General features: G+C 38.4%; 2 long non-coding RNA genes across 2 annotated transcripts in view; one reads left to right on the plus strand and one right to left on the minus strand.

Annotated features, from left to right (window-relative positions):
- The window catches only part of LOC132403821 (uncharacterized), a 64,545-nt gene that overhangs the window by 8,428 nt on the left and 38,373 nt on the right, over positions 1-17,744 (plus strand). The gene's annotated exons all lie outside the window — the stretch shown is intronic.
- LOC132403824 (uncharacterized) lies at positions 464-788 on the minus strand. Its single transcript, XR_009515362.1, has 3 exons — positions 747-788; positions 599-671; positions 464-516 (listed from the first exon to the last, which is right to left on the minus strand). It is a non-coding gene; the product is annotated as an uncharacterized LOC132403824 (long non-coding RNA).

The raw sequence follows: 17,744 nt of genomic DNA on the forward strand, positions 1-17,744 counted from the left end.
GATAGAAGGCTTTTGACAGAAATTTGGATGTGATCTTTAAGATCTGGCAACCTTTCCTGCACACAGCTAAACAAAATCTTGACAATCACAATGAATCTTTGCATTTCCCTCTAAGAAATAGGTATTGAAGATTCATTTTATTAAAGGTGAACATCAGTTCAATTTTCATTCGCTCTTATGACTAACTGCTCAATGTTTTGGGGTGACATGATCTCATGCCTGTATTGAAGTTGATGGATTCAAAATATTTTTATACAGTATTACCTGTGTCAAATTGCTTAACTTTGGTTAAATTAACTTGCTTTGAAGCTACTAGATTACATATTATGGTTAATTAATTAATATCTTGATCACTTCTAAATCATCATTTAGCCTTACCTTTTAAACTCTGATCATTATTACTCGGCAGTGAAATGTAAAGCTGCATAATTGGAGAAATTTGTATTTGCATCTTCAACCCATGTGTTGTTTCAAATTGAATGAAATATGATGATTGTTTGAATATTGTAGTTCCATCTGTGAAATAAAAAAACATTGGTTTAACTCAATAGTAGTTTTATCTTTAAGGAAATTTAATTTAATTTAACTTTGCTCGTACCCCTTTTCAATGGAAGTGCAATTTCTTCTCCATCCAGAGTAACATCACCATTGTTATTGAATGCATATGAGATCTTTAAAACAAAATATTGTTTTCAAATGCCATTAAAAATTGTAATAGAACACTAAACAACATCGTAAATCAATACCTGATTCCTAGAAAATACAACACGCCGTAGGCATATATGTCGAGTTGCTTCGTGGCATAAATCCAATTGAATCGTCACGCTCCAGGAATCTCCCTACAGGATTTATAAAGGAAGGCTTTAGATTGTATAGATTTAGACCTATCAAGCAAGAATTAATATCATAGTTATCTCTACAACAGATGTGTCACTTACCTGAACTGCAATGTATGTGCAATCTTTTCTCAGATTATAGCTTTTACCATCAAATGTTGAAATATGTGTTCCTTCCTCCACTCTGCATCTCCTGGGGCACTCCCTTTGAGTACATACCCAAATGCCACTGTTGCAAATACTGAGGAAAAAAGAGGCCAATTCTCTCAGAGAAATATTTGATAAGAGAGTGAATGAATGATTCAGAATGGGATGAATTAGAAGCTGTTACCATGTTTCGCAAACAGTGCTTCTTTTTTCTCCAGCGTTATAAATCTCTCCACCATATTCACATGGACAATCCGATTTTTTAATACATTCATTCTTATGTCTTATATTATCAAGAACGGTGCCTGAAGCAGATAGAATACCTAGTTAATGCATCATTTCATGAATGAGGCAATGTTTGAGATTTTCACAACTGAAGAGCTTACTATAATATTTTTGTCTATTTTGAAAATTGAAATTGGATAATGTATTTAAACTCAGATTTTGACATTTGTTAGACAAAGGAAATTTCCATTCATTGAAAGAATGTTGTTGAATGACAAAAAAGGAAAGCAAAGATACAAGAACTGAAACTGGAGGAGGTACTTTGATTCCATGTGACTGCTCCACTATTCATTGATGTTATGGCTGATAGTTCATCTTGGAGCCACTTTTCTGCAGCATTCCTATATCCCTTGACTTGATCACTATAAGAAAAATCAAACTCTGACTTATTTGTCTCAGCATGAACCTTCACAGTCTTCTTGGGTAGAGAATATTAAAACTTAAATATTCAGGAAATCAGTGATTCCCAGGGGTGTTGGGAGTTTCTAAGGAGATGATAAAGATAAAGGGGCAGTGGGGGGATGCATGGTAGCAAAAGATTACAGTCTTAATTTAAGAAGTTAATTATTTGTTATAAGCATTTGATCCTCTGTGCCTCATAATGATCATGTAATCAGCTAATCTCTTGCTAAGTCACAATTGCTTAGACTTTGCTTGAAGCATGTTATAGTTGTTGAAAAGCAATGTGGCACTCCTGTGTTTGGAAGTGCAACATTGGCTGAAGCAAACTTTTCAAATTTCTGTGTCTTTCTGAGTTGGGAAAGAAAGAATGGACACCAGATGAAGATCTTCAACTATACTGTGCCCACTTATATGAGCTGCATAGAGATATGTCAGAGAGATTGCAGGATTTTCTCTTGATCCAAATTCCAAACTGGATAATAAATCCATTCCTGAACACTTGTAATGTGGAATTAACAGGAAAGAAGGAGGAAGAACTGATCTTGCTACAAAATGACCTTGAGCTGAAACTAATGTTCAAAAAATCACATCAAGACATTTGGTTGCAGGGAGGAATCTCTGAATGCCACCCTGCACTATGGAAAAAAAAGTTTAAGAAGTTCTTTAATTCCTTTCCAACATCATATTTACTGGAGTGTGGTTTCATTTACAGTCACCCAACTTCTTTCAAAGCAACGAAACAGACTGCAAATTACTGAACATGGGGTTCTGATACACTTTCTGAATGACATTCAGCCTGATGTTGAGAAGCTGATATCACTGCACCAAGCCCATCCATCTCAATGAAAGGTGAAAAGCAATAAAGTGAATAGTTGGACGACTAATGTAAGCTCTAAAATTGTTTATGGAAATAGTTTTTACTGTAATTAAATAAATAGCTTTATATTTGCTTGCAAGAAAATTAATCTCAGGGTTGTATATGATGACATATATGCACTTTGATAATACATTTACTTTGAACTTTGAAATATATTTGAATATTTTTGCAACTATTTATTACTGCTTTGAATTTGCAGTTCCTATTTTTCTTTCACTGTGTCTCATAACTCAAAATTCCTTATGGTTTTTATGTGATGGCTAGAAAGGGAGAGGGGGCACTTGGATGTGGTCTGGGAGCCGAGTGGCAGCAACTCAGAAAAGTTTGAATCAAAATGAACATATTTGTCCTGCAAATCCAATCCCTTATTATGAAACTGTGACCTCTGGATCCCAACCTTAGAGGCCAAAGTCTTGTTCCAGGAGTCAATCTAATTATTTTACATTGGAGCTCCTGCAAAGTATGTTTAGTCTTTCTAAGATGATCATACTTATATACAATATAAACCTTGTGGAATTTATAGTGGGTGAATTTTCATAAGAATCTGCACTTTTTGCATGTATGTAAAAAGAAATATCAGTATAAGTATAAAAATCTACTGTGCATTCTAATGTTAGATATTTATTTATTGCTGCTGGTCTAAATAGTGTGAATGATTTTATAGTTTCAGTGTTGTAATAACTTACAAGGTTTTCTAGGAATTGTGCTAGTGTTTTTGGCTTTTTTGACAATGAAAGAAATTAGGGGTCAGTCTCATTAGCGTAAAACTGTTTGGGCAGAAATTTGTATCTATTGTATTTTCATGATGTGCAAAGAAGTTGGGATATGGAAAGATTTAAAGCTGAAATAATGCTCATTGTGGAATGAGAAATGGTGGTTATGAATATCTCACTTTGAAGTTGGTTATGAATGTCTCACTATGGTTCAGGGGCCAAGTCATGGGGATTAAGGAGCAATTTGCAGCGAGGGAAAGAAAATAGTTCTTGTTCTAAGGTGCATCTATTAATCCCACCACTAGCACTTTCTATCACTTCATCAATCTCATGCATGACCCCTCAACTGCCAAATTGTTCTGGATCTTTCTTTAATTGGCTGAGTTCCAATCTCCAAACCCAACAAGACAACACTGATCATTAGACAGGTGAATTCAACTGTAATCACCAGAACTTAGTGGTTCCTCTGACTGCTGAGCCTCTCTCCCAATGCTACCTATCTCTGCCACCCACCAACCTCACCCCACCTCTGGACCCAACCCATGCAGTTTTCAATATGAAGTGTGCAATGATGATTCAGATGTGACTAACAATGTGCTTTTATTGTCATTGAGGTTTGTAGTATAACCTTACCAGTTATGGGCATAACACCACGATCACGGTGTATGCCCACAACAGTGGACAGAAATCTTTAACTATCATATATTTATCAGAATCCTTCTTTTTATCCTCCATTGAGTCTCTGAAGGAGGGTTTGCCTAAAATTATTAAAGTCTTCACTCATTATAACTAATTTCACCACCATAATAATCCTTTACAACAAAATGCCTCCAAATGATCATAAGACTTCCAACGCAACTGCCATTCCGCTAAGTAGAATGTTCAGGAGCCATAGGCAGGCCTGCCCCATCCTGTTGGCTTCTAGCAGTATATAAGTTTTTTCACTATTTCTAAATTATTCCGGTGATCAGAGACATTGGAAATTTGGAAAATATTTATAAGATATTATTAAAAGAAAATATAAAAGAAAACATAAAAGAAAACATAAGTCATTAGCAATTAATTAAAGGCATAAATAACTACACAGTAATTTTTTTTTTAAATCCCAAAATTTACCTTTCAAATGAAGGTTACCAACACTATACAAATGGATGGCTGGTCAGAGCCTGGGAAGCCAGATATAAAATTTGTTCAGTCACTCAGCTAAGCAACATCAGAAATTCCCAGGAGTGAATTTAAACTTGGGAGTTGAATGGCAGGTCAGATGCATTTCCAAACCTCTGCACTGCAGTGTCCAGTTACTTAAGTCTGGAATGTACTGTGGCTGGCTGGCAGCTCTCTATAGGCTTTCTGGCTAACCATCAGCATATTCTGCTTCAATAAATCCCCATCATAATGAATCAGCCACAAGTCAAAAGTACTCTTACCATTTGGACATTCACAAGTTATTTCAGGAGTGTCAATCTGTTGTGGATCTGGATTTGTACAAGTTGGAATAATTGGTTGACCAGCTTCATTGTAGATCTGATTCCCAGGGCATTTAGGAACTTCTGGAAAGGAAAATTAATGCACTTCAGACATTCAGTTAGTACAAATGCATATCTGCCACTGTGCTATTTCAGAGTGACAATATTTGGGAAATTTAACCCTAAACTATACATTTAATTTCTCAATACGGAGAAAATCTTACCACATCCTGAGGTTTTCCTCCAACCAGGCAGAATATCCTGAGGGTTGCACTGACTTACTAACTGTTGTAAAACAGGGCAGTGATCGGAAGGATTTCCTGGAGAAGCACAGTTGTCCAATATGCATAAGCTGGAGTAACTCTCAGAATTTTCACAAGAACTGAGATGCTTTGAGAGGGTATCAATACATTTCTAAAGAAAATAAGGAAGGCAATAAAATGTATAATCACAAACCGAGTAAATATTGATCTGGCTGTGAAATCAACTTAGTTAGATTATTTTAAATCAAGTCCCTTAAAACTTTAGTTTTAAGTAATTATATTTAAGATAGGACTCCATTTTCTAAAGAAAGGTATTTCATTGATCAGGATTTGAAAGCAACTTTTTTAATGTTAGATCCATCCTTCAAAACTTCTAAAGCAAGGCAAAATACTGAGCGTCGTAACATTGTCTAATTTAACATTTGATAACTAGCTGCAAACGATAAGAACATTATGGAGATGGAAAGTTTGCCCCTTGAACATCAAAATGAAATTGCAGATTGGGCACTCAGAGAAGAATGTATCTCATTTTCATACCCATTTCTAAAAAAGTCATTTAAAATAATGCTATAACAATGATTGATCAAGCTAGTGAAGAGGCAACAACCTGAAGTGTTATTTCTGCTTCTCTATCAACAGATGACACAGATGAGTATATCTGGTATTCTTACAAATCTGAAATAACATTTACATGCTGATTGTGTCACCCAGCAGAGCAGGAATTCTATAAATCTATTTCTGAACTACCAGAATAAATTCACTTAAAGGTATCATGAAATTGTAGAGGCTAACTCCTGAGTTCTGTGAAAACCTCCAATCAATAAAATTCATTTTGAAAAGTGTAATACCACTTTTATTGGATCAAAGGTCTTTGTTGTTGTGATAAAACTGCTAGTACCTAGCACACTATAATAAGTACTCTATTCCCCTCAATATTCCTTGTGTTTGTACATTGCACATTGTATTTTCTAGGATTACCTTTATTTTCATATGCATTTTGCTTACATAGAAACACAGAATCATAGAAAACCTACACCACAAAATAGGCCCTTCAGCCCACAAAGCTGCGCTGAACATGTCCTTAACTTAGAACTACCTAGGCTTACCTATAGCCCTCTATTTTTCTAAGCTCATGTACCTATCCAGGAGTCTCTTAAAAGACCCTATCCTTTCTGCCTCCACCACCATTGCTGGCAGCCCATTCCACGCATTCGCCACTCTCTGAGTAAAAAACTTACCTCTGACATCTCCTATGTACCTACTTCCAGACACCTTAAAACTGTGCCCTCTCATGCTAGCCATTTCAGCCCTTGGAAAAAGCCTCTGACTATCCAAATGATCAATGCCTCTCATTACATTGTACATCTCTATCAGGTCACCTCTCATTCTGCATCACTCCAAGGAGAAAAGGCTGAGTTCACTCAACCCATTCTCATAAGGCATGCTTCCCAATCCAGGCAACATCCTTGTAAATCTCCTCTGCACCCTCTCTATTATTTCCACGTCTTTCCTGTAATGAGGTGACCAGAATTCAGCACAGTACTCCAAGTGGGGTCTGACCAGGGTCTTATATAGCTGCAACATTACCTCTCAGTTCTTAAACTCAGTACCACAATTGATGAAGGCCAATGCACAGTATGCCTTCTTAACCACAGAGTTAACCTGCATAACAGCTTTGAGTGTACTAGGACTTGGATCCCATATCCCTCTGATCCTAAACACTGTCAAGAGTCTTACCTTTAATGCTATATTCTGCCATCATATTTGACCTACCAAAATGAACCACCTCACACTTATCTGGGTTGAACTCCGTCCGCCATTTCTCAGCTCAGTTTTCATCCTATCAATGTCCCGTTGTAACCTCTGACAGCCTTCCACATTATCCATAACACCTCCAACCCCTGTGTCATCAGCAAATTTACAAACCCATCCCTCCACTTCCTCATCCAGGTCATTTATAAAAATCGCAAAGAATAGGGCGTCCCAGAACAGAACCCTAAGGCACACCACTGGTCACCAACCTCCATGCAGAATATGACCCATCTATTATCACCCTTTGCCTTCTGTGGGCAAGCCATTTCTGGATCCACAAAGCAATATCCCCATGGATCCCATACCTCCTTACTTTCTCAATAAGCTTGCATGGGGTATCTTATCAAATGCCTTGCTGAAATCCATATACACTACATCTACAGCTCTACCTTCATCAATGTGTTTAGTCACATCTTCATAAAATTCAATCAGGCTCGTAAGGTACGACCTGCCTTTGACAAAGCCATGCTGACTACTCCTAATCATATTATGCCTCTAAATGTTCATAAATCCTGCCTCTCAGGATCTTCTCCATCAACTTACTGCTGAGGTAAGACTCACTGGTCTATAATTTCCTGGGCTACTTCTACTCCCTTTCATGAATAAGGGAACAACATCCGCAACCCTTCAATCCTCCAGAACCTTCCCCGTCCTCATTGATGATGCAACGATCATCGCCAGAGGCTCAGCAATCTCCTCCTTTGCTTCCCACAGTAGCCTGGGGTACATCCCATCCGGTCCCTGAGATTTATTAACTTCAATATTTCCAAAAGCTCTAGCACATCCTCTCCCACTGAGAGACCTGAGACCTGACCAGGTTCATTTCCCAATACCAGATCAAGTACATCCTCTCCTTTTGCAGGCTTATCTACATATTGTGTCAAGAAACCTTCATGAACACACCTTACAAACTCCACCCTGTCTAAACCCCTCACTCTGGGGAGATGCTAATCAATATTTGGGAAATTAAAATCTTCCACCACAACAACCCTGTTATTATTACACCTTTCCAGAATCTGTCTCCCTATTTGCTCTCTGTTAATATTAGGTGGTCTATAAAAAACACCCAGTGGAGTTATTGACCCCTTCCTGTTCCTAACTTCCACCCACAGAGACTCCGTAGACAACCCTCCAAGACTTCCTCCTTTTCTGCAGCTGTGACACTATCCCTGATCAGCAGTGCCACACCCCCATCTCTTTTACCTCCCTCCCTGTCCCCTCTGAAACATCTAAAGCCTGGCAGTTGAAGTAGACGTTCCTGCCCCTGCACCATCCAAGTCTCTGTAATGGCCACAACATCATAGCTCCAAGTGCTGATCCACGCTCTAAGCTTAGCTGCTTTAATCATAATATCCCCCGCCAGGATACTGGATCCCTCAGATTCAAGTGCAACCCATCCTTTTAGTACAGGTCACACCTGCCCCAAAAGAGGCCCAATGATCCAGAAATCTGAATCCCTGCCCCCTGCTCCAATCCCTCAGCCACACATTTATCCTCCACCTCATTCTATTCATCAGATATGTTCTCCTTCTTTAATGAACTGGGTTTCCCTCCCTCCACTATTGATGTTGTCATCACCCACATCCCCTCCATTTAATGTACATCCGCATTCAGCCTATCTTCCCGCCACCATAATAGCGATAAAGATCCTTACCTACCACCCCATCAGTCCGCACCCAACCCACTATCCTCCACAACTTCTGCCATCTTCAAAGGGATCCTAGCACTAAATATATCATTACCTCCACCAGCTCTCCTTTTCACAAGGATTGCTCCCTCTGTGATTCCCTTGTCCATTCCTCCCTCTCCACTAATCTCCCTCCCTGCACTGTTCCCTATTCCCTGCAATCATCCTAAGTGCTACACCTGCCCATACACCTCCTCCCTCACCTCCATTCTGGACCCCAAGAAGTCCTTCCAGGCGAGACAACGCCACACCTGAGACTCTTCTGGGGTAATCTATTGTGTCCAGTGCTCCTGATGCAGATTCCTCTACTTTGGTGAGACCCGTCGTAAACTGGGGGGCCACTTCATCGAGCACCTTCACACCATCTGCCACAAGTGGGACTTCACGGTGGCCAAACATTTTAATTCCTATTCCCTTTTCAACATGTCAGTCTATGTGACGAGAAGAGGCCACTCTTATCAATTTCTCCTTCTGGTAAACAAATTCCACCCTTCCCTCCTCTGCTTCCCCATTCTGACCTTTTTACCTATTCTCACCTACCTGTTACTTCCCCCTGTGTCCCCTCCGCCTTCCTTTCTCATATGGCCCACTCTTCCCTACCACTTACCCCTTCTGCCCACCTGGCATAATTTATCAACTTCCAGTTAGCCTCCGTCCTTTCCCCCCACTTTTTATTCTGACATCGTCCCCCTTCCTTCACAGCCTTGAAGAAGGGTCTCAACCTGAAACATCAATGGTGCTGCCTGACCTGCTGAGTTCCTCCAGCATTTTGTGTGCATTGCTCTGGATTTCCAACATCTGCAGACTTACTTGTGATTATTATTTATTGTATTTTTATTGTATTCTTTTGCAGCATCAGATCTGCAGTAACAATCATTTTGTTTTCCTTTATAGAAACAATCTTCTATCTTGTTACCTCAAAAAAGTTCCCTTAACAAATCCACATTAATTTCCCTTGTTTCAATGTTGATTTATGCCATCCCTCAGAGCCTTTCAGGACAATTTGCCTTTGGCTAATTTCAGCTCTGTAGCCAGTTTCATTTTCTCTAATTTAATCAGGCTTATATAAGTAAGTTTACCAGCCCTCTGGCACCTTGTCCATAACCAAACAACTTTGAAAAATGGAAGTAATGGGAAAATGTAAGTATTTCCTCTCTTCTTTCTTTTAAGAGGCTGAGATACATGATATCCAGGTATTATGATTTATGCATCCTCCATCTTTACACAAGTGTTAGTTATTTGTTCTTCACAGACTAACCTTTCCTTGGCACATATCTTTAACATATCTTGGTTTTGATTGTTTCCATCTCCCATATTTTTCCATAACATTCAGTTTGCTATTCTAATTTCACTTTAATATTGGAGGAGGAGCGGGTAGTGTTAAGGAGACAGAGAGATTTAGATAGTTTAGGGGAATGGGCAAAGAAGTGGCAAATGAAATACAACATTGGAAATGTATGGTCATGCACTTTGGTGGAAGAAATGAATGGGCAGAATATTACTTAGATGGGGAGAGAATTGAAAATGCAGAAATGAAAAGGGACTTGGGAGTACTTGTTCAGGATACCCTGAAGGTTAACCTCCAGGCTGAGTCGGTGGTGAAGAAGGCAAATGCAATGTTGGCATTCATTTCTGAAGGTATAGAATATAACTGCAGGGATGTGACGCTGAGGCTCTCTAAGGCACTCGTGAAACCACACTTGGAGAATTGTGTGCAGTTTTGGGCTCCTTATTTTAGAAAGGATATACTTACATTGGAGAGGGTTCAGAGAAGATTCACGAGAAAGATTCCAGGAATGAAAGGGTTACAGCATGAGGAACATTTGGCAGCTCTTGGGCTGTATTCCCAGGAGTTCAGGAGAATGAGGGAAGATCTCATAGAAACATTCCAACTATTAAAAGGCCTGAACAGATTAGACATGGCAACGTTATTTCCCATGGTAGGGGATTCTAGGACAAGAGAGCATGTCTTCAGCATTGAAGGATGTCTATGTACAACAGAGATGCAGATAAATTACCTTAGTCAGAGTATGGTAAATGTGGAATTTGTTGCCATGAGTGGCTGTGGAGGTCAAGTCATTGGGTGCATTTCAAGCAGAGATAGATAGGTTTTTGATTAGCTAGGGCATCAAAGGGTATGGAGAAAAGGCAGAGGAGTGGGGATGATAGAAGAATTGGATCAGCGGATGACTGAATGTGGTGCAGACTCAATAGGCCAAATGAGCTACTTCTGTTCCTATATCTTATGCACCATTTATACTCCAAAAGCCTTTCTGTGGTGTTGATGTCTGTCATAACTTTCCATTCTTGCCTTATCCTAGACATGAGTGAATTTCAAGATACACTTGCATCCAGAATTTGGAGCTCTTGCTTTTTTTATGGGTATGTGGTTGCTCTGGACTTTTGGAATCCAGCTCATATTCATAGCATAATAATTTGCCCATTTAGGACTGACATGACCTTGGACTGTCGGTAGAATATTCTGAGGGTTTTGAGTTTTTTGCTGTTGCTTTTTGTTTTGTATTCTCTGCATCTTATTAGTTATAATTATCTATATTGTTTTGCTTTGGGATTTTTAATAAGCTATTCTCAGGTCTTCTCTAGTTTACATTTAAGTTACAATTGACCTTGAATACTTCCAATTAATTCTCTGTGACTTTGCAGGTATCCAATTAAGCATCCTTGGACTTTTGTCTCGTATTAGAATAGTTATTTATAAGCCTGTTATTAGCCTGGAGTTTTATCAGTTGAGCACAGACACCATCGTGCCCTCAAGTGTATTTAAAGGGGTAGTGCTAAGCCTTTGTTGGCTTGGTTGTCCTGATCCTTGCCTAGTGAAGCTCTGGCTAAGTGATCCAAGACCTTGTAAGTGCAACTGTTTTGTTTTGTTAATAAAATTCCCAGTTTAGTTTAACCCTTCTGAGTCTCTGTGTGACCCTGTGCCTGAGTCTGAAGATACAGTGTAACAGAAAATTCTTCACTTAATATTTTCAGTTTTTGAAAATTTCTACCCCGACAGCTGGATATGCTCAGGGGGAGTTGGTAAGAATGTCAGTCATAATTTTATTGGATGGAAGATCAAATTCACAAATTCAAGGTTTCTCCTACTTCTTTTTTCCTTCTAAAAGAAATAAGAAATTAAACAGAATTCATTAGCTAAATATTCAGAAGAGATTTCATTGTTATTTGTTTACTGATCAGGGTTTTGTACCATCCCTGTACCAAATTAATAAATATTTATTCCTAGATTGTGTCAGATTAAACGTGTGCTAAAGTGAATTATAATGGGAGTACAAGAAATCATATAGAAATACAAAACTTACCAAGGCTTCTGAGCAAAAAGCAATTTCAGGTACATCGACTTTGCAACTGGTGGTTGAAGCAGACTCACTCAAAATAGTGGATACAGTCACTAGAGAAGAATGAAAAAAATGAAACTCTATTTTGAACTATAGCTAGTACCATGTTTACAGTCAAACCACTAGATGAACTTGGATTATCTGAGATACAGCAGAATGACAATACAAGATATTAGAAACATAGAATCATCGAAAACCGACAGCACAATACAGGCCCTTTGGCCCACAAACATGTGCCAAATATGTCCCTACCTTAGAAATCACTAGGCTTACCCATAGTCCTCTATTTTACTAAGCTCCATGTACCTATCCAGAAGTCTTTTAAAAGACCCTATCATATCCACCTCCACCACTGTTGCTGGCAGTCCATTCCATGCACTCACAACTCTCTGAGTAAAAAACTTACCCCTGACATCTCCTTTGTACCTACTCCCAAGCCCCTTAAATCTGTTTCCTCTTGTGGCAATCATTTCAGCCCTGGGAAAAAAAGTCTCTGACTATCCAGATGATCAATAACTCTCATCATCTTATACACCTCTATCAGGTCACCTCTCATCCTCCGTCGCTCCAAGGAGAAAAGGCCAAGTTTGCTCAACCTATTCTCGTAAGGCATGCTCGCCAATCCAGGTAACAGTCTTGCAAATCTCCTCTGCACCCTTTTTATGGCTTCCACATCTTTCCTGTATTGAGGTGACCAGAACTGAGCACAGTACTCCAAGTGGGGTCTGACCAGGGTCCTATATAGCTGCAACATTACCTCTAGCCTCCTAAATTCAATTCCACAATTGATGAAGGCCAGTACACCATACGCCTTCTTAAACACAGAGTCAACCTGCGCAGCTGCTTTGAGCGTCCTATGGACTTGGACCCCAAGATCTCTCTGATCCCCCACACTGCCAAGAGTCTTACCATTAATAGCATATTCTGCCGTCATATTTGACCTACCAAAATGATCCACTTCACACTTAGCTATTTGAACTCTATCTGCCTCTTTTCAGACCAGTTTTGCATCCTATCAATGTCCCACTGTAACCTCTGACAGCCCTTCACACTATCCACAACACCCCCAACCTTTGTGTCATCAACAAACTTACTAACCCATCCCTCCACTTCCTCATCCAGGTCATTGATAAAAATCACGAAGAGTAAGGGTGACAGAACAGATCCCTCAGGCACTCCACTGGTCACCAACCTCCATGCAGAATATGACCCATCTACAACCACACTTTGCCTTCTGTGGGCAAGCCAGTTCTGGATCCACAAAGCAATGTCCCCTTGGATCCCATGCTCCTTACTTTCTCAATAAGCCTTGCATGGGGTACATTATCAAATGCCTTGGTGAAATACATATACGCTACATCTACTGCTCTTCCTTCAGTGTATCATTCAATAATTGCAGTATATCAAACATTTGAGATACTCATTTGATAAATTCATTTTTTACATATATCATTGTCACTAAATCCCTTGGAAGTTTTACTCAGGGATTTTTAAGTTTATTTGCAAGTCTAGAAGTGAAGCTAGACTGAATGATTTTTTTCTCCTGCCATTTACTATTTTCCATTATTCAGCATTCTTTGTGTACAATTCCCACATGTATTCCTTCATTTGTAATTTTATTTTTGCACTGCATTCCATCATTTACACTTATGGCGATGTTACAGCAGAAGGGGAAAGGGAATCCTAAAATAATGTAAAAAGTCAAGTGAACAGCAGCATAAGAACAATTTAGTAAGATGAAATCATGTAGCTTTGTCTGTTGGAATAAATCTGCTTTCAGCAAGAAATCTGTTACTGAGGTCTGTTCAACATACAGCACAAAACACAATATTTAGCCCAACTAGTCTATATACTAGATACTTCTCAACACTCATCCAGCCCAATCATTAAAAACTGCTGCTTTCTTGTTCAATCTGAAGGAGGCTCAATGGGCTGAATGGCCTAATTTTGCTCCTATATCTTTTTTTTGTCTTACCTCCCCATGAACAGTTAATAATCTTCACCCATCAGGCTCCTGAACCAAAATGGATAACTTCACCCATCTCAACACTGAACTAATTCCACAACATATAAACACACTTTAAATGACTCTACAACTTGTGTTATGATTTGTTTTTCTCTGTATTTGCAGTTTCTCTTCTCTTGTATGTCGATTATTTGTCCATTTTTGTTTGTATGTAGCTTTTTGTTGATTCTGTTGTATTTCTTTGTATCTACTATGAATGCCCACAAGGAAATTAATCTCAGGGTAGTATTTGGTAAATAAATTTACTTTGAACTTTGAAATCCAGTTATACTGTTGTTACTCTTTTCTGCAGTAATCCAAACTGCAAACAATGGGAAGGAAAGATTCTTCTGAATTCCTCTTTGAACTTAAAAGTAACCATCTTATTTTTACAATCACTATTTCTGTTCTTCCCCGACAAGTAAAAGTATATTCCTTAAATCTACCTTATTAACCTACTTCATGTTGGCAAACTCTGTGACATCACTCCCTTTTCTACATTTGATTTTTCCTGATAAATATATCGCAACTCCAACTTTCAGTGTTATTCTTGTAATTACTCTTGTATTACTCTGCATCTTTTCTAATGCTTCTATATCACTTTAATATGAGCATTTACTAGCCCTGGGGGAGTGTAGAAGGATTTCCAATAACATAATGCCTTTCAACACATCAGCACAACCCAAAGAGCTGTACAGGCAGTATTTTTTAAGCATAGTCATTCTTGCAATGCAGAAAACATGACAATCAGCTCATGGTGACCAAGAGCACCTAATTTTCTGGCCACTTTTTTTCAGAATAAGACTGCACGTAATATCAGTATCCTAAAACATCCTTTCCCAAATGAAACCCAAAAACTTACTTTCATTTTTACTAGTGTCCCTCAAAACTGGCTTAACATATGTCAGTAGGTGCATTAAATATAAACTAAATAGTGATCTGCATGGATACAGATTGAAATCTTCTCTAGTTCTTGCAGGTGCCATAATGTCATCGTGTAGCAAAGGAAAGTATGTCATCCTTAAAGTTACACTCCACATGACAACCATACTGTAGCATTTGACCGTATGGCTTTCACTGAAGCCAGAGAGTCTAAAGAGGAACAGAAAGCTCCTAATGTTCTCAACAAGGTGTTAATGAATGTGGGGCCTAGTTGGAAAAAATAATTGGATAAAGTCTGACATTACCTGGAGAAAGAAGGAGATTATCTGAACGTTGGAGAATAAAGGTGCTCTCTTGTGCCTGGTGCCAACCAGACTAGAGGAAAGCATTGTTCCGATGACTGGAGCGCAGTTTAGATGTTGGTTAAATTTTCCAAGATGTACATTTTCCAAATTTGACCTATGTCTGTCACTTTCAGTTTGTGAGCATGTTCTCTTGTGAGCATAATAACTTTTTAAATATTATCTATACATCTACTTTTACAGTTTGCACTGCTTAGCCTGGAAAATAGATTACACTGCCTTTTAGTGAGTAGAGGCATTTTTTCCAAATCATGTGCCCCAAAAATTATCTCAAAAATTGGATGTAAAATGTTCAGAAAGCCATCAGTGCATGGTTGTGTTAATTTGAGATTTGTCTGAGAACCAATAGAAGTTCTTTAATTCTCATGGCTACTGCAAATTTGCTGTCTAACAATCAGAAAATGAAATTCCCTTCCCCACAGTCATATTGAGACCAGACACATTGTGAGGTGATGTATATTTTTGTTTGCTGAAGAGGCATAGAAAGAGCACCAACATTTTCAAAGAAAAATATTTCAATATTAGCCAATGAAATACAAGGAGCTATTCAAAAAATGAAACATTATGAATCACTTGACAATTCAAGGTAATTCTTCACAGCACCCAAATCTAATTCATTAGGATCTGCACTCAAAAACACACACACACACACACACACACACACACACACACACACACACACACACACACACACACACACACACACACACACACACACACACACACACACACACACACACACACACACACACACACACACACACTTCCTACATTCCCCACAGTTATCTGTCCAGCAAAGAGTTCAAGCCCACAGATGTGTCATAAATATATATTTGATTTAAATAAAGTTTCAGGAATAGTAGAAAGTCTACTGATAAGTCTTGCAACCCTTTTTGTGGGCAGAGGGATCACTCAGACACTCATTATTAAATAACTTAGTTAGTAGACAAACTATTTGTGAGTTTGACAGCAGTATACACTTTGGGAAGTGAGTTAAGTCTCCAGTGAGTTTTGGTGCTGCTTTCTGAAGGGTTCGATTGTGAGTTGTGGGTTCTTTTAAATGACATCAAGATGATGAATTCAGCCGGTTGTTTTATTTGCATTTTGCCAAACAACAGTTATTTTCTGCAACTAAGAACTCTATTTTGAGTGTAGAAAGTTCCAATGTGTTATGTGATATCACAGAATGTATAAGGCATGGGGAAAACATTAACACAGTGAAGTAGATCCCACCTGGAGCGCAAATCTAATTTTGAGATTGGAATTAGCTTATCCAGAAAAGCTCCCTATTGTCATTTACTTTCTTATTACATTGATTTTGGACTGCATAGCATTAATAAAGCCACCACAATGAAGCCATTTTCTAGAATACCTACTCTTACTATCAGTAAATCTGTTTAGTTCTATCTGTTAGTTTGTCTCTCAGTTCACCATGTCTCATTATGGGGTTGCAGTGTGAAAATTCTAATATACTGCTGCACATAGTAATTCAGAAAGAAATTAATTTCCATCCAAAGTCAACATAATTTTGCACTTATTTTGATAATCAAATAGAATTATATTTTTGGCAATTCATTTTGAGAGAAAAATATAAACAATGTCATAGAAAAATCCATGCTAACTTAAAAAACAACAATATATACTTACTTTGTTTAAGTGTCTGTTTATTGGTTTGCTTCTTATCAAAATTTTCGCAGAGTCCGCAAACACGTCCACTGTATCTAGGGTGAAGTTTTAGCTGAAAGACAAAAGTGTAGGACCAAGATTATTTGCAAAGATTGTTATTTAGGTTTCTTGCAGAAACAGCATCGCCTTAAATTGCATCACCACAAATTAATCTAAAAATAAATTTGTTCTCTGTTGATCTTTAATGCATCCTTTAACTTGTATGAAAGGTTTACAATAAAGATAAAATTGATCAGATTGAAAATGATCAGTATGGTTTAAGTACCTCTTAGAGACACTTCAATCCAAGTGGCCAAACAATAAAACATCAGATACCTGTGTGAAGGACTGGGTTAACCATGTGCTGAGATAAGGCCAAGCCAGAAAATGAGATAAATAGGCAATAATCTAAATGTATATGCATTTCACTAAGTTGTAGATCAGAAAATATTGGAAAGCCAGCAATGAGAAAACAACAACTGCTGCTTATATTCCAAGACTATGTGGAACATCATAGTCCAAAATAAATAAATGTCAAAGGACATCGATAAGTTCACCACAGAAGTAGCCTCTTTGACCAACTGTGCCAAACTATTAATGATCAAGTGTTCCATTAAACTAATCCCCTCTGGCTACATAATCTCCATAACCTCCCCCACCCATTCCTTGCACATTCATTTGCCAATCTTAGAGCCTTTTGAATACCTCCATTGTATTTGCCTCCAGCCCCACCCTTGGCAACTCAATCCGAGCACCAAAGACTCTGTGTTTAAAAAAAAACAATTGCACATCTCCTTTGAAATTCTCACCTCTATCTTTAACATGTGCCTTCTGGTATTACACATTTCAATACTGGAAAAATATACCAGCTGTCAACTCAATTTTTCCCTCTCTTAATCTTATAAACCTCTATCAGATCTCCACTCAGCCTCTGCTGCTCCAGAAAAAACAAACCTAGCCTTTGGATAAACAGAGTCTTATTT

The sequence above is a fragment of the Hypanus sabinus genome, chromosome 13 (assembly GCF_030144855.1).
Source record: "Hypanus sabinus isolate sHypSab1 chromosome 13, sHypSab1.hap1, whole genome shotgun sequence".
In the NCBI taxonomy this organism is placed as follows: Eukaryota; Metazoa; Chordata; class Chondrichthyes; order Myliobatiformes; family Dasyatidae; genus Hypanus; species Hypanus sabinus.